Raw genomic sequence first — 22,618 nt, 5'->3', positions numbered from 1 at the left:
ATGTCTGCAGATATAACTGACATGACAGATTTGGGAGCTCCCTTTATTGTTGCCTAGAAGATATGAAGAATTAGACCACTTACTAACCATAGATATAAATATAACTTTTTACTACAGGACAGCCACAATACCAATAAAATAATTATACAAATTATACAAAAAAGAAATATTAAGGAAAAAGGACTAATTCATTTTGGTTACAAAAATAAGCAAGTATTTTTCATTGAAAGAAAATAATGCATCTAGATGAGAAATAAACTCCAATATGGAAAATACAAATCTAGAAACAAAAACATATGAACCCACCCAAACAAGATTCACAGCCCACATATCAAGCACGGCTCATTAGAAAAGCATTTGAAACAAGCATAGATCCATGAAAATCCCATACAAAATACTTAGATATAATAATTTACAATAAGAACTACTGTACTATGCTAACATGACTAATACAGATTACACTTAGAAACAACATACTATAATAACATTAACTAACAAGCACTGTCTAAACTAACTCTTAACACATCTCCCCAAACACTAAAGCCTTAGAAAGTAAGATTCAAATTACTCTAACCTAAATCGGAAGCAGGAACGTAAAACCGTGATCACAAAGTCCATTAACAACCTAAAATGGTGAAGACTGAATACAAAATCAAGTAAATGATAAAGCAAAATTGGCAGACATACGGACATAAAAATATTTCTTACATCAAATTAGGAACATTGTATTGAAAACATGTATTTAAAATAATATTAAGATTAGTAGAAATCATCAGAAAAACGTTATGGTGTATTTTCTGTTGAAAACATTTACAAAATGTAATACAATACTTATTAAAAAGAATAAAAAGCAAATGCTAATCTTTTAGTCATTAGTTTTGAAAATATTAAATTACTTACAAATATAATTAACGTCTAAAATTACTTTTAATTTAAAGGTCACTTTAAAATGTTGATTACAATGGCATACGGATGCTGTCGGTGGTCCTGTAAGAGGCATTACAATGCGACCCCACCCACAGTTGCAATGCCTATATTTTGCATTGCGGCGGGTGCTGCTGGCTACAGCACCCACCGCAATGCAAAAAGGGGACACTGTCTGACAGCCACAATCTGACAGCACAGCACTGCACTATCTGACAGCCACAATGCAGTGCTTGCCACATGGTGCAGGGATGTGTAGGGAGGCACCATGGGTGCCCCCCAGTGCCAACAGTTTAAGGCCAGGAAAGAAGGGGGGCCTGCTACAGGCCCCCAAAGTGCCCTTTACACCTGCATTTTCATGGCGGGTTAACTGTCATGAACAGGCAGGCAGAAAGGGATATCATAATCCCTACGGTGGTGCCTTGTGGAAACCGCCACTATTGTACGTAATACAAGGCCCTCCAGCCCACCGGCAGGCTCAAGGAGCCCGTCGGATGCGTGCGGTCTGGCTTGCTGACCACCATCATTCCGCCCGCCATTATAATATAGCTGGTGGAAAATATGCAAATGATGGCAGTGAGACAGGCTGTCAGTGGCGGTCTCACCACCATTTTAATCGGGCTCTTAGTATTAAAATATATGTACACTAAAGGCCTATTACAAAGTATCAAGATCATTGTAATAGCAAAATGCAGGAGTCGAAGTAAAAAAAATAATAAATAAAAGGTTAATCTCGGGGAAGAGAGATGATCCAGGAAGGGAAAGGAGTGGATCAAATTGCACAAAGTTGCCAGATAACTAAAAAATGTGCAATCTGGTCAATCCGACTTTCATCAAAAACAAGGCCAAAGGCACTTTTAATGTCCACTTTCAAGCCAATCACCTCATTAAAGAAGTTAGCAATTAGACTATAGTAGCATGCACTTCTCAGACATCATCCCAGAGGGGAGTACTTATTTGTGTACCTACCAAGAATATTTTGATGATTATGATCATTTAAAGCCTGGCTGATAACTCTGGCATTGGGCTATTACATTGTTAGAGGTGGGTGGTCAGCATTTTACTTTATGCTCAGTGGATGGACCTAGTACTGATGAACCATCATTGTTTAATTAATCATATTTAATTAATTAATTTGTTTAATTAAAACTTGCTATTGGCAGGAACCATACATATTTTGTGGCAATCCAAATTGTTTAATCAATCAATTATCAGATGTTACTCATTTTGACAATGTGGCTACCGAATGAAGGTGTAAGTTTGAATAATTTGGTCAGAAGCTTAGGATATACAGATATCTTGTCTCCCATCACAACAATAGGGATGGATTTCATGCTATTCATACCCACATTCCAAATACTCCAGTATTGATTATTTTGTGTACCAGAGAGGGTTAGTAGATAGTAGTATTGAGAGGAGGGTTACAATCAGTTCTAAGCATAAACATAAGCATCATTTTTGTTTTATCGATAACTATTGAATTGGCAATTAAGTACAATAGGAGGACATTCATTAGAACATTGTAACCCGAAGAGGATTTTAGGAAATATATCTTCAATATTATACATGAGTTTATTCATTTTAACTATTTATCTACTAATACAATAATTGTTTGGGGTGCTATGAAGGCTGCACTATGTCGGGTTACTACAAGATATCTTATTAAAAAGAAAAATGACTGTTATAATGGATTTATTATATTATCAAAGAAGGCCAGTAAGCTACAGAATGAATATGTATGCACTATCAGAAATTATTAGAGAGCTGTCAGCAATATATATCTAGATGTACATCAAATAAAGACTCAGATTACCACATGGATGTGGTATAGAACTGCTCAGCAACATTTGCAATATGTACTTATAGCTTTAAATACAGTGAGTCAGTTGTTCGCATATGGCATATAACATTAAGGAGAGACAGTCAAGTGTGAATATCAAGACAATTACTGATGATAATGGTCATTCGCATGACCGAAATCTAACAGATTGTTGACAATTTTGAGAGTTTTATTAGAAACTAATCCGCCAAGAAAGGATCCATACAGATACAGGGGTAGAGAGGTGTCTGAAAGCAATACACTTTGGACAGTTGTCTCACATAAATTCTGAAGCCTTGGAAACACCAATCACAGTTTATGAGGTTACCCATGCTATACTGGCTCTGGTGAAGATTATATACTGGCCAAGTTTTATAAGACATTCCTGGATCAAATGCTTCTATTATGTATGGATATACTAGCCATCCTATATAGTGCTAGTCAGATTCCAGCTCCATGTACATTGATAGCTATATATTTTTTAAATGGGAAGACTGCAGAAGAGAGAGGGCCATACAAGCCCCTTTCTACTGATTCATTCAGATGCTAAAGTAATTGCTAACGTTTTAGCCATGCAACTCTCTTGTGTAATAAAGGGGTTGGTTTTAGACGAGGAGCACAGTTTTATACCAGGACAAGATACTATAGTGCATACTAATATGGCTATTGCTAAGTTTGATGCTGCTAATACTTAGCCAAAACAGGCTGGAATGATCCTTCTTGAGGGAAAAAGCATTTGATTGTATTTCATGGGGGCTCTTGTGAAAATTACTAATTAAGATGTGATTTGATCCTAATTTAATATCCATGGTGACAAAGCTCTATCAGAACCATGTTGACAGTGGTACAACCATGGGCAAAAGGACTGCTTGTACTAAAACATGCAGGGGTAAACATCCGTTATACCCATTACCATCATTATTGTTTGATTTATTGTTGGAGTAAACCTATTAGGATTAAAGGCAGAACATAGCATATATCCAGTATAGCTTAACTCCTATGAGTTAAAAATAGCTGCACATGCCAATGATGTTGCCATATTGTCAAAGGTAGAACTCACTATACCTGCTATTGAAGCAATCGCCGTGCAATTTGTCAGAGTTTCGCTATAGGCATTGAATACTACAAAACCAGAAATTCCTACCAACTATGTAACTCATAATTTACCAAAAAGTCTATACTTAGTTAGCTCAATTCTAATATATTTTTCTCTCACCTTTTCAAAACCATTCAAATCCGCAATCTGAGTAGTTATTTGGGTATATAAAAAAGTGAGGCGAACTGCACAAGTTCCTAAAATCCCAGAACCTCAAGGAGACTGGGCACTACTAGACTTTCAGTTTTATTGTGGGCCGGGATGGGTAAAAGGATATCTATATTTATTAATATCCAACAAAATGATTCACTAATTAGCATATATGATTGTACTTAAGGACTAATGCTGCTGGGTGGTTGTTCATATAACATACAATCTGACTGTAACTACTACAACCAGGTGAAGTTTAAGATTACTAGTGATGCAAGAGGGATTTGGCAACAGTGGACAACATTTTTGCATACCTTCAATTTACCAATATCTACCTATTGGTGTGCAATCATACCTGCTGTTTCTTTTTTATGATAACATGGCTCAGAAATGGGCTCAAAGCAGGCATACACATCTTACTGTATTGTATAAAGCACATGTTGTCTGTACCTATAAAAAGCTTCAAAAGAACTATCATTTGCCTACATGTAGATTTGTTAAATACACATAGATGGCAGATTGTCTAACAAAATCTGATACTCAAAATAGATACAATCAACGTCCTTGAAGCCTTAAGTAAACTCATCCTCCCAAAAAAGAAAATGATGCTGTATTTAGTCTCCAATTAACTAACTGTAATGCATTGTTTGGTGAAAGATGGTTTAACAGTCTGAATACAATGGTTACAACTGAAATAGTTACTCAGCTTTCAATTGAGAAGTACCTGCACACCACAAATCTATTATTACAACTTCATTAAAAAGTCCACATGTTATATTATACTCCCAATAGGATATATCAATGAAACTGTCGCAAAAACATTGACTGCCACAGATGTTTCGTGGACAATGCAGATGATCTACATGTTTTTGCCACCTGTGAGAAGCTTTACAAATTTTGGCAGGCTATCTCTCATACATTATCCAATATGCTAGCTATAGATATAAAACACATGATATGCTTTTTATTATGCCAGGAAACAATATACGAGATGCAATGAAATCACATAACCATATTGGTATACACATTGTGTCAACTACTGTTGACAGAGTAGCAATTGCAAAACATTGATTGGATTTTAATCCAATAAAATGCACATTTTGGTGGCAAATGATGAGCTCAGTTCTTTAGATTGACTCTGCTATATATAGAATCAAAGACAAATTTGGTAGAAAATTGTGCTTGAAGTGTGATTTTTTTGCTGACGTAAACAAGACTTTTGTTTTCTTTATGATGAATTTCCATAAACTTCCATGTAGATAATGATTATCGCTGATCAATAAGGTTCCCTCTCTCTTGTTTCTTTATCTCAATAACAAAGCATCTCAATAAAAAGCAAAAAGGGATGTCCGCTTCCTATTTAGGAGCCACAATGCAATGTATCAATGCATTGCGGACACAAACAATTTATCAGCTACCCAAACCACAAAGGGGTGTGGCATCTAATTTGCAAAGGGGAAGCTGGTCCTGTGAGCCAGTTTCCTGTTGGGGTATTACGTCACGTAGGCACAGTGGAAGTATGCAGTGGTCCAGAGCAGCTGTGGCCCATGCAGGTAAGAGCGGTGAGGCTATGGGGCCAGGTGAGGGGAGATTTCGACGGACGCTGAAGAGGGAAAATTAAATAAATAAATAATTTTTCCTCATCATCATCATCCGTTGAAATCCCCCCCAGGCCGCAGCTGGTCCAGAGAACAACTGCCGGCTCCCCGGTGATTCATTCCCATATGGGAAACATTTTTTTTAAAGCAGCCAATGTCCATTTAATGGACATGGTCTGCGTTTAATTCAAATATTTCCCATTTGGGAAAGCTTACATTTCCAGACCACTCTTCCCGCAAGTACAGGCATTCAGAGGGGGTTGCGATTTCAACCCTCCCAATTAATATTCATTAGGCAGTTCTTTTTGCAACCCCCTGTGAATGCACAATTTGGGATGTGACATTTTAGCACATAGGTCGCAACACAAATTGCATACACATTCGTAAACCGGTCAGTATGAACACTGCACATCCTGATTTGTGAAAGGGTCTTCGTATGCCAGGCACCATATTTCCACATGAAAATAAGTTGATAAAAAAGCTGGCGATACCCATGACCTTTAGAATCAGTCTGACAGTCCTGAGAAATCATATAAGATAGAAAGAAGAACAAATAACCTTTGAGAAAAGCCTGGTTTAAACTCCTGATTCAACATTATTCTCTGATTAATAGAAGGAAGATTCCTTTACCAGCACAATTTCACCCGTCAAGTTATTTGGCCTTGAGTGCCACTGGAAAGAGCAGGAGTGCTTTCATAGGATATTAACAATAACAGCAGAACGGTGCACCTCCTTCCCAGAAATAATGTCAGTGTGAAAAGGCCACCATTATATTTTCAGCATCTTATCCTCTCTCGTTTACCTTAAACTGAAATGAAAACACGTTCCTTTCATTTCCCCCGGGGCCTGCTTAAAATGATATTTTGACAAATGGTATTAAGCTTTATTGAGGCTGGTGTAAATTCATTAATAAATAGATAAAGTGACAGAATAGCAGTCTCATCAGCCAGGCGTATCTCTTATTGAATCCCCCAAGGATGAACTGTCAAGGAAGAAAAATATTATCTCTGAGAATTTCTTTTTTCTTAGGTTATGGTTTATAACCCGTGCTAAACGATTATTTACTCTCATAGTTTAGCACTATATTGAGGTTATGTTTGCGATATTCATTTAGTAAAATCAAAAGAGTGGTGTAAGACATTGGGTAGAACTAAAATGGAAATAAATGAAATTATGTTCGTTTTCAACTTTGGGCATATTTCAGGTTGTGATTGAGCTCAAAGAGAAGACAAAAGCTGAGAAATTCTACAGCAAACAAATAGAGAATATGCTGATGGTCATTCTTGAGAGTGTTGTGACAGAAACGCCCATATTCAATCCAACGATTGAGCCAGGAGGTTGGGGAGCTGGATCCACCCTGGGGAAGTTAATGAAAAATAAGGGCAAAATAGTGCAATCTGGAGCACCATTACTTTCACGATGAGCCAAGCAGGCCTGAACCAGGGTACTAGGTGTTCACCATCTACATGAAAAGTTTCAGAGAATGGCAAGAAAATGCTGTTCAGCACAGTTGGCCTATACGTATTTCTACAAATCCACAGGTGATATTGGTATGCAGAAAACGCAATTCAACGTGTTCTTTTATTTTTCACTTCTATGGTCGACTCTGTTTCATTGTGCAGTCCCTCCTTTTGCAGTTGTCCAGCTATACCCCTGTGTATCACTTGTGGTATGTGAGGTAAATTGATTCGGGATGCAGTTGAGTGATGATATATATACTCTGCTTTGTAACATTTAGCCAACCTTATGGTGTGGTGTCGTGTTATGCAGGTGAGGTTATGCTGTAACCTGGATAGTATATTCTTTTCGTTCCACAGGGAAGGGTGCGTGAATGAAGTATAAAGTGTTGAGGCAGCTCTGCCCTGTCAATTTACTGTATTCATGGGTATTGTTTATGGCATTGAAAGCATACCTGCCTGACTTGTGAGCATGACTCGCTTTGAACGCCTATTTCCTGGTCCTTTGCACATGCCCTGGCCCTCCTGTGGGCATTGTATGTGTTACTGCAAAGTGACATGTTGTCATCTGAAAGACCATCAGTGCTTTGATGTTTGACTGGCAGGCTGATCTAAATGCAGCTATGATTTACTGTTGTGTTTATGGCCTTGTAAATAGGTTAATTGCTGGCTTTAGGATTCTTTACTGTTTTATGACAATTGTTTTGATTTCTTGAGAATTTACAGTCACCTAAATGGTGCTGACCTGTCAGGAAAGCCAATAGATTGCTATGTGGGCTTACACCAAAAGAGCACAATCCCATTGTGCCCAGTGATTGGATATTGGCAAGAGCAGAGCCTGTGTAACCTTTCAAGGGCAAGGGTACTGCCTACTGTTGTACATTTGCACCAAATGACCAAGATGTAAACTGAAACAGAAATGCAAGTTGGTTGCATGAGCAGAAGCCGCACAACTATTTAAATACACAGATGGCTCCTACTTCACCCTAAGATGGAAGAGGTTCATTTTGAATATGGGTTTGCTCCTGCAAACAAACTATATCGTATTCCAGAGGCTCCCAAAGGCAGACAGCCTCCAGTTGGAAATGCACTAGTTGGGACCTAAAACTTCAAGGAAGAAAGGTACTTTACAAATGCTAGATTGATACACAGGATGGTTGGTAGGCTACTGCTCTGAAAGAACAAGACTGATCAGGCCCACCTCATTCATATACCACACTGCCATCATCCCTCAATACAAGTCCAAAACCTTATTTTAGAACTCACAGACCATTTCTGTGTCATCTCTAAATGAGCTTCTCCCCTGTTACATTTTTATAACAATGCTTTTATTTTCATTTTTTAAGAAATGGCAATTTAGGGAACAAAGCCTAGGCACTTTAACAAAGGGTAAGCGAGGCTGTAGTACAGTAATTAGTGGGGGGAAGCAGTGATTGCTTTGCATAGCGTACCATACTGGAAAATAACAATAATACTGATCAATAATCTATTCCTGTGCCATTCACAATGTTACTGCCAGCAAATAAAACACCTTTAAGACCGCTGCTATTTCCTAACTTTCAATCAACCAAACAATCATTTGTAAAGCGCACTACTCACCCGTGAAGGTCTCAAGGCGCTGCAGGGAGGGGTGCTGCTACTGCTCGATTAGCCAGGTCTTGAGTAGCCTCCTGAAGGTGAGTAGGTCCTGGGTCTGCCGTAGAAGGACGGGGAGGGTGTTCCAGGTTTAGGCGGCGAGGTGGGAGAGCGATCTGCCACCGGTGTTCGCTCTTCGGATGCGGGGGACGGTGGCTAGGGTGAGGTCGGCGGAGCGGAGCTGGGGGTTCAGGGTGTAGAGGGTGAGTCGTCTGGTGAGGCATGTTGGTCCGGTGTTGTGGAGTGCTTTGTGTGCGTGGGTGAGGAGCTTGAAGGTGATCCTCTTGTTGACGGGAAGCCAGTGCAGCTCTTTTAGGAGGGGTGTGATGTGACTGCGGTGAGGGATGTCGAGGATCAAGCGTGCCGAGGCGTTCTGTATGCGTTGTACTCGTTTCAGGAGTTTGACCGAGGCTCCGGCATAGAGGGCGTAACTATAGTCTAGCTTGCTGCTGACAAGGGCCTGTGTGACCGTTCTTCTTATTTCGGTGTGGATCCACCTGTAGATCTTGCGGAGCATGCAACGGGTGTTGAAGCAGGATGACGAGACATCGTTGACTTGCTTGGTCATGGAGAGTGTAGAGTCGAGGATGAACCCTAGGTTGCGAGCGTGGTCGGTGGGTGTTGGTGCTGCTCCCAGTGTAGTCGGCCACCAGGAGTCGTCCCACGTCGATGGAGTGGAGCTGAGGATGAGGACTTCTGTCTTGACTGAGTTCAGCTTCAGTCATTTGTGTCATTGTATGATGGCATGATGCCACTGTTGGTATAACTGTTCCAGGGTGATGCTATTAATATCAAAATGTTGCTCAGAAATTAGAGAAGACTGACCAGATTATAATTCAAAATGACAGTCTCATAAGGGTGCTGTCTGCCTGTTAGGTTTGCTGCTGGAATAGCACAAGTTTGTTCAAATATACATGGGTTACTCACTAAGCCAGTGGAACTAGGGCTTCACAAATGGGAAACTTTAAAAAAAAATCTTTTAAATAGCCTTAAAAGAACAGGTGAGGTGCCAATAAGCAGTCAACTAAGATGGACCTCGACTCTGGGGCTCCAGCTGCCCATTCAAAGTAGAAGTGGTTGGAGAATTTGGCTCCCCCGGCCAAGTTCGCAGAGTCTTGCCCACTCGGTGTGAAGCGTGTAATTCCGTAAAACTCAGCGAAGTGATGCAGAGCTGAGTTTTTTCTCTTAAGGTGCTCCCCAAAGCTAAGTTGGTGAGTGTTCACGAGAAAAATTCATACACTAGACCCCTCCTGGCGAGATTTCTCAACTCGTCCAGTTGCGGCAGGTTGCAAACGCATGCATTGAGAAATCTGCTGCAAGCTGCTGCTCTAGTAGAATGTCTACGCAAGCAGAAGAAAGCAGCAGTGCCATCTGGCATGAAGTGTAGTGTCGTTCATGCTGATTTTACAGCACAGGACAAACTACCAGCATTAGAAATCAGTGCAAGCAGCGCAACTTAACAGACTCTGCCGCTGGTAGAACTCCACGGAGCGTGTCAAAGTTTTCCAGTAATTCCGGCGGAGTAAAACTCTGCAAACAGGCTTAGTTCAAAGATCTGACATCATTCGCTGTAAGACCATATTCGGGTGATTAAGGACTGGCATCTCTGTGGCACAGGCGGACTGGGATCTCTGTGGCACAGGCAATCCTAAAATGAGGGCCCTCCCTGAATTGACTAAAACCGGATAACAGTGGAGAGCAAACAAAGAAGAGCATGCCCCTGTGAGTGCACTGTGTGCACAAAGGCTGCAGGGGCACACATAATGTGAACGTGGCTGCTCCTATCTGAGAGACTGCGTGAAGTTGAAGAGAAGAGGAGAAACCTCTGCTACGCTAACAAAAGGTGAGTCTCGCCTAATCCCTGTCCCAAAGACAAGGCTCATGTGGATTTGAGGCGAAGAGGAGGTGCAGCCGAGATTAAGAGCCTGAGCCCTGATTGAGGTTGAGAGAACTGTGCTCAGTGAGAAGGAATGGCTTCACCCTCACATGGGAGAGGGAAAGTGGTCTTCTCCCTAAGGTGTGAAATAACACAATGTCTGGCTGATCATGGGCTACGAAGAATGATAGGACGTCTCTTGTGCATGTAACCCTATGTCAGGCAACTTGCTAAGTATTTGCCGGGGGACTGGAAGTTTGATTGGCCCTTGCTGCAAGACTATTTCTGCGCACAAATTGTGCATTGTCAAATTGAAAAATGCTTGACTGGCTATCTAATCAACAGCTTGGAAAACAGGGTAGAGTGCAGGGCAAGGCATGTACCGAGCAGAGCAATAAGAGAGGTATACATGCACTTTCGGAACTTCAGTATTGGCTGTGCTCCAGGTACCAGCCAAACTAGCAAGCCATGCCCTGGAGTACTGATAGCTGCAGCAAGCACAATGGAGAAAATGGGCAAGCAAGACTAAAAATAGTCCATACAACCATTAGATACTTGAAAAAGGACATGAGTGCATGGCAGAGGTGGGCTGGAGGAGGGTGTTCCCTCCCTGCAGGGTGGCGAAGAGGCTGAGCCGGAGACAAAGGTAAACAAACTGCTGCTATACATACATGGAAGCCTTCAGTTAATAGATAGCAAATTTGGTACACTTGGCACAAGGCTCAACTACATGAAAGAAAGAAAGAAAAAATGCTGAGAGGCTAGAAATAGCTGAAAGCCAGATTTTCAAACATAAAGGGCGATGCAAGCAGACGATGGAAAATACTCTTGAAGATTTAGAAAGTATTAAACGTGATACAGGCAAAGAACAAGGTGTTCAGAGCCAAAACCTGATCCAGTAACATTCACATAATCAAGGTTGCTGAATCCAACCAACATGGAAAGAATGGAGCTTTTAGTGGAAGAACTATGTAGTAACGAGGTCCATGCAGATAGGATGTAGTTCAAGATGTTTTATTGAAGTTTGTTGCAAGTTCTGTAGAGCAGGTACTAAGGCTCTGTGATGCAGTCCCACCAGGAGCATCCTGCCTGCTGCTCAGCCCATGCTCGACTGTCACTTCACCTCACAGTCTCCCAACATTCATGACTCCAACATTCTATTGAGCACACAGCACAGACATTGGCTGAGCAGGAGGTGTTAATCACATAACATTAACAAGAGCAGGATACTACATATCCCTTTTCCTTATATAAAAGAAGCACAAGTCCTGTAAATGAATAATAAATAACGAGAGCGAACCAAGGAAGAACTGCAGGGAGGAACAAGGATGGAACAGAATAAATGTCAGAGAAAAGACCTAGAAATGCAGCGCCAAGAGACAGGTGGAAGAAGACGAGGAGGAAACTATGGATAATAAAAACGAGAGGAAATGACCAATAGACTGCAACAACGAATACAAAAAGAATGCAAATAAGTAACCGAACAAGAGAGAGAAAAGAGGTAGGTGAAAGAAAACGTAGACAAACCAAAGGCTACCCCCAAACATACCAACTGGCCAGGCAGACAAGCAAAGAAGGAAGGAAAAGGCACAACCCGACCTACACACCAGACTACACCAAGACCACGAAATGGAAAAGGAATTATCTCTTCCAAAACAAGGAAGAAAAAGGAAGCAACTACAATGAGGGAAAATCTGGAGACAAGGGAACACTAACAACCAAATATAGTCCAGAAACCAAAGATGCAAATGATGAGTAACACCACAAGGAGAACTGGCCAGGCAGGAAAAAAGAGCAAGAGATAATATAATACAAAGAGTATAACTAATCCTTCCCCATTTTCAAATTGAGAATATAATAATATAAGAATATATATAAGAAACCCATGGCCTACCCTGTGACGTAAGGGAGGTTAGCTACCGTAAATGGGACTGTAACCCATGACCTATCCGTGATGAAAGGGAGGTTAGCACTGTGAATGGGAGTAACACCCATACAGCGATGAGGGAAAGAAACCGTAAGTAGCCATGTAGGTAAATGTATGAGAGCAAATGGGGCTAGTACCCATTGCTATCCCTAAATAGGGAAGAAAGAAGTGCAAGGTGTACATGTGTGAAATGAACCATGAACCACTGAAGGTGTGTACCCAGAGTCTGTGAACGTAGCACACAATCCCATGGTGGATGAGAGTGAATAAGACAGTTCCTACATGAAATGTACGAAAAAACAGAATAAATAAATGGATATGGAGAAAACACAGCTAAGCATACAATAGGCTTAAGTACTGAAATACAATAATGTTTGCAGACTGTCAAAGATAAAGGTGTGCGTGATACCTTAGTCACGTGTCACACACTAGAAACATCCATGGGCAACGGCAAATTGTAGTGGCAGTCAAACGTGGATAGTGGCACCCACAGAGGATATGCAAAAGCAGTAAACAGAGAGTCTGTTGAAGGCCCAAGGAAACACAGTCACAATAGTACTCACTATATTCACCACCCAAAGAGCAGACGGAGTACACTCACAAATATTGATGACCTCCTTGGATGAAGAGATGAAAATCAGCGCACACACAGCGCTTTTCAGGAAGGCAAAATGGATGTGTGAATCCGAGTCCTGCTGGTTGCAAAATGTTGCCAACTACAAGATGGTGGCATGTACAGTGTGCAGTGTGCAAAGCCGGATGGCTCACGGCGCGCATGCACTGTCCCTCAAGCTAGAGCAAGAATGTCATCACAGAGGCTTATCAACGATGACATGACCTGTGCGGCTCCACTTGAGGTTAACTGCACGTGCAAAGACTAACAACCGCTGGTGGTTGTAACAGCAGGAAAAAACGGTCAGCGTTGCATTGTGTAGCGAGCATACGATGTCAAGACACTCACCACCCAATGTGAAAGAAACTCTAGTTGTCTCCCAAGTCCATCGCCACCTCAGTACTTTATTTTAAGAGGCTCTCATATGAGTTAATGAAGAAATAGTAGGCAAAGTGAAATTAACCAATTGCTTAGGATCACACAATTTCGTCAAGTGGAGAAACCAGGACTGATACCAGGTGTTCTAGCTTCACATTTTGCAATTCAGCCACCAGATGAGCATCTCTTTCCCTCTCATGTTTTACATTAGAAGTTAATGTTTTCACATTAATTCTTGGTGCATGAGAATAGAGCACCAGTCGCAGACAGAAGTCATGAGTAGGCTGGGTTTGTTGTTCAAACCAGGCATTTGCTTTGCATCCCCCTATACTCACCTTTCATCACCCTGACCCTCCCATTGCTGGCATCGGTGCAGCCCCTCGGGCATGCCACAGACAGTGCTTTGTAGCCCCAGGGGAAATGTTTGTGAGTACCCATGTACTAGAAGAACCCCACCTTCTCTTCCCTCTGGTCTCTAATAGAGCATCTAATATAATGTTTGGATGTTTGCGTGTAACATACTGGCCTTTCTAATGCAAATGAATGGTTTTGTCCATAAAAGGAGAAAGAGGATGCTGTCCTAAAAGTGATTTTAGAGAATATGTACTACCCAGAGTGCCAGAGGATGCTGGGAGATCGAGATTCTGCAGAAGTATCAATCAGACTGTTCTCGCAGCCAGGACTCCCTCGTCCTAGTCTTCTTATCTCACTGCAGTCCCTCCAGCTCACCCTTTCACCGCATCACCAATCACGCTTCCTACAACATGAATATTTAACATATTCTTGAGCCTATAATAAGCATCTTTGTTTGCACTTCGTTTACATCACCTTGAAACACGATATATAACATGCCCGTGCATAGGTTTCTAACATGCGCCTCCTGTCTTTTGATGCACCCTCAATTTCCTTTCATAACCATGACTTTTCACAGAGTATGGAAAAAATATTATATCATGTCTATACTTCCTCTCTGCACACCAATATATCCAGGCTTGTATTTCCCTCTTGTTCAATTGATGCAATTCTATCATATTTTTCCTTTTCTGTTTGTGCAGTTTACATCATTCCGGATGTAGTGCTATCAGAATGCATCAAGCTCCAGCAGCAGAAAGGGTTCTTCCTGTTCTTAGTCGCATCAGGGAAGCAGCTCGCACACACCCAGGTGGCCACTGCACAGCACAGAGAGGGACTTATACACTCACATGAACAAATACAGGGGTGCACTAGGAGCAGTAATGCTCATAGTTTTGAGTAATTTTAGCAAAAAGGCCTGCCACTCTCTAGTATAAATTTAAGACAAAAGGGGGGGTTTGTGTCCTAATTAGCGCTGGGTAGGACAACGTAATCATGCAAAAAAGGAGAGAACCCAGTCGCTGTTTGTTTCTGCTACTTATTTTTATTTGAGCAGATTACACCCTACGTTATTTAATTTGTGGGTGTCGTGATTTATTTATAACCAAAATTCCAAATTACTTCACTTGGATTACCAGATGTATTAGTCCGAGGATTTGCTTTGTCAAAGACCAAAGCCAGATTATTATGTACACATTTTACAAAAAAACAACCAAATAAACAATTAGACAATACCTGTACATTACTATACCATGTTTACATATATTATACACACAATTGGAATTGTCCCCCCCTATAAAAACAGGGGGGGACAATTTTCAGAAAAGGACCTTACGATTGCATCAATTCTGTATTGTGAGCCATTTGTGCTGTATATTACCTTTACAAGCTGTGGGTTGGATCTATCTTGCTCGGGACTCCTGGATTATGAGTGGTTCTGCAGGAGTGAAAGGCACCCGTAGAAACACAGATAATATAGATAATCAGTGCCTTTCACTCCTGCAGAACCACTCATAATCCAGGAGTCCCGAGCAAGATAGATCCAACCCACAGCTTGTAAAGGTAATATACAGCACAATTCTGAAAATTGTCCCCCCCTGTTTTTATAGGTTCCCAACTAACACAAGCCCTGAAGAAAAGCCTGGTGAACAAGACACAGGCTTGGAAACGCGTCGGCTTTTCTATACTTTAGTTGTTCATTTTATCATATGAACATTTAATACGCTAAGGGCCAACAACTGAATGTTTTGAATTTCCATCCGAATGTGTATGAAAAACGCATGCCCTGGCGCAACCAGTCCATAATCATATATAAATTATACAATAATGGCCTGGTGGTAAAAATTGTTAGTAGTGTTCAATTCCAATTGTGTGTATAATATATGTAAACATGGTATAGTAATGTACAGTTATTGTCTAATTGTTTATTTGGTTGTTTTTTTGTAAAAATTTGTACATAATAATCTGGCTTTGGTCTTTGACAAAGCAAATCCTCGGACTAATACATCTGGTAATCCAAGTGAAGTAATTTGGAATTTTGGTTATAAATAAATCACGACACCCACAAATTAAATAACGTAGGGTGTAATCTGCTCAAATAAAAATAAGTAGCAGAAACAAACAGCGACTGGGTTCTCTCCTTTTTTGCACTCTCTAGTGGCCAAACATTAGAAAATTGGGTCCAAATGGTGCATGTTATAGGTAAGGTTACTAAATATATTGGATTAAATGGCATAGAATAGTATAAAAAAACACATGATCTTGCATCGTTGTATCTATCGTTCTCTTCTTCCAGAGCAGACAAATAAACTACTTCCAATGGGTGGCACTTGGAATCAGGGAACCAAGTGGGTTACCCATTCAGGTGTGGACACTGGCAGCGTGTTTTAACTGTCTGCTAGAATGAGGACTTGAAGTCTTTCATGGGGGCATCATCACGGCCCATCCAGCTTTACTAGAAACAGTATTCTGTCTACCCTGGTGGCACACGACCAGACAAAGGAGCTCACATACTCAAACATGTACACACCTAGATATACACGCATAGAGTCCCTCAGAAGTAATATCAACACAGTCTTATTCCAGTATTCACACCTGAACCCACATGTAGCCTGTGGCTTATATTTATGCACCAAGATAAATATTCGCACCAAGAGACCCCAACATATCAATCCACAGCAGAATGCCTTCACTCTCAATTTCCTTCCCTTCCTCCACACAGTAGTAATAAGGGGTCACTTGTCCCTCTCTCTCAGAGTGTGAGCATTCTGCGAGATCCATTCATGAGCAGCAGAGGAGAAATTACTTCATGAAGCAGGTTAGTTGCTACACTACTCTTGGTTGCAAGAGTACATGGCCACAATCTGCTTCAATAATGACAAGAACATTTCAGTCCTATTGAGCTATTTTAGATGTGCAGGAGTGATTGTTTGGCCCTTGCCCTAGGATTGGCCAATCAAAATGCTCGCCCTCCCAAGCAGCAATACAATTTAGGTCAGGTCAAGATTATTTAACACACTTTGGCTAAGTGCTCCATAGATAATGTACCACAAAAACAAACATCAAAATGCAGCCCCCTGACAGCAACATAAGTCAGCATTATTTAACACGCGTTGGCTAGTTGCTTCATAGACACTGTACAACAAAACATGCAATAAACAAAACAGAAAGTGAAATATAGAAATGAAAGATATCATGAAACAAGCATTAAAAAGACAACAGCTGTGTTTTTTCTTAAACGAATGTGATTTAATGAAGGATGATTTGTTGGGTTGTTTTCTGTGGATTAGACAAAACCATATGTACAAGACTGTAAAGTCCAAAACAGGGACTTGATTTGAAAAAAAGTTTTATATAGCGCTGGCTGAAGGTATCAGATCACTTTACATGAGGATCAGTGAGTTACAGGTTACAAAAATAACATCAGTTACAGTTACAAAAATTACATCAGTTACAGTTATGAGAAATTACATCAGTCTGACTGACTAAGTATTTATAGAGTGCACTATTGTCGAGGTGTCTTGGTGCTGAGGTGTGAGCATACCTAAAACAGCTAAAGGAATTAGGGTTTAGAAAAAAGCCAGGTTTTTATGCTTTTCCTAAAGAGTGACCTTCTGGGCTGTAGTCGTAGCTGTAATGGGAGCAAATTCCACAATTTTGCTGCCTGATGTGTTTCCCCCTCACCTTACTCTTCTAATCTTTCTAGTGTGTACCAGTCCGGTGTTTGTGGATCTTTGACAACAATTTGTCTCATAGAAGGGAAATAGCGAATGCAGACCGTTGGCACCACCACCATATAGAGCTTTATTCACTAGGCATAGGGCTTTAAAATCCACCCACCGACGAACGGGAAGTCTGTGGAGTTGTTTAACACTGGCGGAGGTGGGATGGTGTTTGGGTAGATTAAGCAGAACTTGTGCTGCCGCTTTTTGGAGTGTCTGGAGTGCGGAGAGTTGTCTTGCGCCAGCTCCTAGGTATAGAGCGTTGCAATAGTCAACTCTCTACAGGACTAAAGCTCAGACCACTGACTTTCTCAAGAAAAGGGGGATGAAAAGGAGAATCTTTCTCAGGACTTTCAGCGTAAAAAAACATGCTGAAGTCACTTGGTTTACTTGTGGAGCTAGCGTTAGGTCTTTGTCAATCAAGAAACCTAGATTCCTTGCCTTAGGCATTGGTAGTGGGCAAGCTCCGGCTGTATGGGGCCACCATAGTTGGCTCCATACTGATGGTTTCTGCCCGAACTCCACAACCTTGGTCTTTTCCGTGTTCAGTTTCAGGAAGTTAGAGTTCATCCAGGCCATCAGTGCTGTAAGGCAGTTTCAGAACCATTCTACTGTCATTTCCACGCTTTGTGTAACTGACACCATTAGCTGAGTGTCATCTGCATACTATCAAGAATGGAGCGTGTTAAGCACTCCTTAACGGACGCACAGCGGATTCCTTTTTAAACAAACGATGACTCTGTTTGATCCATTTTAAATATGTATATTTATTTCTTCATTCCTCCAATGCTTAAGGTACTTTGAGTGTGAATCAACAATCACAAATGCGACACTTAAATGCCTTTCCAACTTTTCAAATACTGCAGTTTGCCAATGCAGGCCTTTTCTTCCTGCAGCATGGCGGATACATTTAAAAACATCCTTCATCCAATGCATTTCGGGCACTTTCTCTGCCCTTCGTCAGGGATTAACTGCAAATGTTCAAAGCAACAATATTACCTCGTGAAACTCAATGTTATAATTCACTATGCATTCAAAACGTCTCTCGTGTCTATTCAACCTCGGTCCTTATTGAACGGTTTCCCTCTACTTGCGCAGTACATTGTATGGCATTTAAACAAAAGGCTTCTCACCCCCACTAAAGCGTTAATCCATCCATAACTTAATACTAGTTGGTAACCCTCATTCTATGTTGTCACATGACCCCTAATCAACTCTTTTCTTCATACTCACATTTTTACATTTTCAAATCATCCCGCCATTTTCCTTTCTTCCTTCCTTACTCCACCGCATTAACCTTCTGACTTCAATTTCTCGCTTTTTATGCAGGTCATTATACTCTCCACCCCATGATTCATCCAATCATTTAGCGCCCGCGTTTAACCAAACTACATCTCCCAGAATACCTCCCCACTCTTAGAAAACTGTGTTGATGTCGATACACTAAATCGTACTGCTAATGTTTGAAAGTTGACAAGTCTAATTCCCCGCCCTCCCTTGAATGTATAATACACGCTCAATGAGACCTTCAGCACATGGCTTGGTTACATGCCATAACATTATAACAACAACAATCTATGTACAGTTTCATAGCGTTGACACTAGTTTGAGAACGTGGCTTTTTATTATGCTAGCTAGTGGAGTGACATAAATGTTAAACAAACTCGGGACAGAGCTGATCCCTGAGGAACTCTCCCCGGGAAGGTGAAATTCACTGATTGCAAACCCTCCCAATGAATTAATTGTTCCCTGGATGCCAGGAATGAGGTTAGAAGGGCTAGGGCTTTACCACTAATGCTGGCAGCCCCCAACCTTTGCACTAGTATCGCATGGTTTACAGTGTTGAATGCCGCGGTAAGATCGAGCAGTACAAGGACTGCCCTCCCACCTTCATCCATTACCTTGCGGATCTCTTCTGTTGCCATAATTAGGGCAGACTCAGTAGAGTGCCGCGATCTAAAGCCATGCTGAGTGGAAGCAAAGATGTTGTTTTGATCCTGATATTTTGTCAGTTCAGAGTTCATGGCTTTCTCCAATATTTTGGCAGGTAGAGGGAGGCAGGAGATTGGGCAATAGTTGTTGGTCTCCAGGTGATCGAGTGTGCTTTTTTTAATATAGGCTGAATGAAAACCTTTTTCCAGCTTAAAGGGAGAGTCCCTGAGATGGTAATTTGATTTAGTAAAGGGGTGAGGAATGCGCTGATCTCTTTTGGAGCCAGGTGCAGAATGAACGGGGGCAGGGATCTAGGGGGTACCCAGACTTGGTCTGCAGCAGTAGATCTGCCACTTGCTCTTCCATTAACACAGAGAACTGAGATAGACTACATTGAGGTGCTGTGTCTTCCCTTTCTTCTTGGTAGTGCGTCCCATGCGCTTCCACTGTGTTCTGGAGTTCGTCGTAGACGGTCTGGACTTTTTCTTGAAAGAAAACAGCCATTTTGTCTACAAAATTTTGATCTGGTGAGAACCGAGTATCCCGAGGACATTTTGACAGCTCTGTAACAGTTTTAAAAAGTTCATTTGAGGAATTAGTTGCTTCATGAATTTTCATGGCAAAAAATCGTGTTTTAGCTTGTTTAATGGCTATGTTATAGTCCTCTAAGGCTGTACTGTAGTCACTCCTGTGAGCCAGGCTATAATCAGCTCTCCGTATGCGTTCCTTAAACCTGCATTTTATTTTGAGTTGTTTGAGTTCGGCCATGTACCAGGGTGACGAGACTTGCCTTATCCTAGAGTGCTTTGTCACTTCCGGTGGCAGCTGATTTACTGCTTGCCTAAGCCAATTGTCAAAGTTGGCGGCTGCTATATTGGAGTCTGCCATGGCTGGGGAGGTATTAGTTTGTGCTGAGATCAGGCCATTTTGTTGAATAAGTTTCCACGGATGGAGTTTGACCGAGGAATGTCTATTCCTGCGACCGCTACTTGTGACGGGGGACTTGACCATGGAATGAACTGCAGAGTGGTCTGACTAGGTTAGTGATTGAACAGTTTTCACTTCAATGAGTTTATTATTGGTAAAGATTCCATCTAGCGTATGGCCCGCTTGGTGCCTTGGCTCCGCTACGATCTGGCTCAGCCCATGGCTGGCAAGGTTATCAATCAGGCTGAATGTGTCAGAATGGTTATTTGCTTCTAAGTTACAATTGAAAGCACCCAGTACCTTAAAGGACTCCGTGCCTAAGCAGGACTCCAGGTAGGTCTCTAGTGATCTATTAAAGGGGGGTCTGGTCCCTGGAGGTCTGTAAACAAGTAGCCCCGGAAAAAGTTATTGGTTTTTCTTTTTAATACTAAATTACATCAGTTACAGTTACAAGTATAGGCATAGGAGAAGAACATAAAATTGCACAATAACAAAAAATTATTAGCACATAGTATAGTTAAGACAACATGTTTTATGAGGAATGGAAGGAAATGGGGGAAAGGTAAACAGGGGAAGGAATGCTGATAGAGTCAGGTAGACCAGAAGGGGTAAAGTATTTCAGGGGAGACAAAGCAGTCAGAGCAAAAATGAAATAGACAGATAAGACGTGAAGAACCATTAAAAACAATGTCCGATGTCCGGCTGGGTAGGTGACGGCTGAGGGGTAAACTAAAGCCAGACTCCTCAATAGCTGCATAAGACAGCTCCACTGGACAACGCCCATTGGTTCTCGGACTCCACAGAACGCTAGCGCTGGCTAGACGCAGGGGTAAAAGAGCGCTTTACATATGGAAGTTAAAACACCAAAACAGCGGTTACAAAATTACAATTCTAGAGCAGAAAAACAATCGCATGTTGAACAATACATTGTTTGAATAGAGCACAAGAAGAAAAAAAATCAGTTTCTAGAGCAAGATAAAACATAGAAAACAAGATCAAGGAGCAAAGCAGGAAAAGGGGGAAGAAAAGGGCTAAGGATACGTATCAAGCCAGGAAGATGGAGAAGAGTTCATTAAGTGCATAACAAAAAAAAAGAGTAAGTAAGTCCGGCAAGACCAGAGAGGGTCCAGGAATCAGTATGACAAAGTCCGGACTTTAAAACTGGGTCGGGTAAAGGTATGGGTGAAAAGGGGAGCATCTCCAAGTCCAACACGAAGAAAGAGGTGTAGTTGGCTCCTATGAGGTCAATGAAGGGCGCTGTTGGCTACGGTGGCCAAGAGCATTATGGGTGCCTCACCTTGATCATAAGGATGCGCGGGGTTAAAGGTAAGTCAAGAGGGGTCGGGTTAGGGCAAAGATAAAATCCAGCTGAATGAGGAGCTAACCAGTGGGGAAAAACGGCCTGGGAGGCTGTCCAATTAGCAAAATGGAGGATCCAGGACATGGACCCTGAATACCTCGCCACAAAATGGGGGGACTGCGGGCAAACCAAAAACAGATCTTAAATGCCCAGAAGAAAGAAAACATACCCCGGGTGCAAGTCATAGAGAGCGGTTTGTCATCAGCACTGGATGGAAGAAGGCTGGAGGTCTTCAATCCCTCAGGCCTCATCAAGGTTAGGAGATAGTCAGCTCAGGGAGCCCGGCAGCGGCCCTGGAAGAAGAAAGGCCCCTGCAGGGTCAGGGGGACGTGTCAACATCAAGAGGGGGAAACAAACTCTGCTGTACGGGCAGCCGATCAACCCCTCCCAAAAACTGCTCCATCAGGGGAAACACGATCCATAAGCCCTTATCGCAACCCTGGATAAGTCAAGCCGAGGAACCATGATGACCAACGGGTCGTGTGAACATGGAGGAGCAGGCCCCTGCAAGAGCAATCTGGGAGCCGTTGCGAGGTTGGGAGTCGCCAAAACCGAGTCCGTCAACAGCCTGTTGGGGGAAGGGGGGCAAGTGGATCATCTAACTTGGGCCCACTCAATGACTTGATGCGGAGAGAGATGAGGCGAGAAGCGCTTACCCCTGCAAGGTGTCCTGTAGGAGGGCAGCATGGTTCTGAGGTGCAGATCGCATTGGTTCATCTGGAGAAGTGAAGCATACTCCAAGCACTCTAGGAACTAAGACCTGGAGGCGATCGGCGTGGGAGAGGATGGGAGGCTCATTGTGCTGGATCCTATGAGGAGATGCTGCATGCACCAATCACATGAGGAGCTCAAG

The 22,618-nt window shown here is 41.9% G+C and overlaps 1 protein-coding gene across 2 annotated transcripts in view; it reads right to left on the bottom strand.

The window, feature by feature from the left end:
• Nucleotides 1-22,618, bottom strand: part of CNTNAP2 (contactin associated protein 2) — a 2,169,461-nt gene that overhangs the window by 872,903 nt on the left and 1,273,940 nt on the right. The gene's annotated exons all lie outside the window — the stretch shown is intronic.

This window comes from Lissotriton helveticus, chromosome 10 (assembly GCF_964261635.1).
Source record: "Lissotriton helveticus chromosome 10, aLisHel1.1, whole genome shotgun sequence".
NCBI classification, from domain to species: Eukaryota; Metazoa; Chordata; class Amphibia; order Caudata; family Salamandridae; genus Lissotriton; species Lissotriton helveticus.
This window is presented reverse-complemented; position numbering and strand designations above follow the sequence as displayed.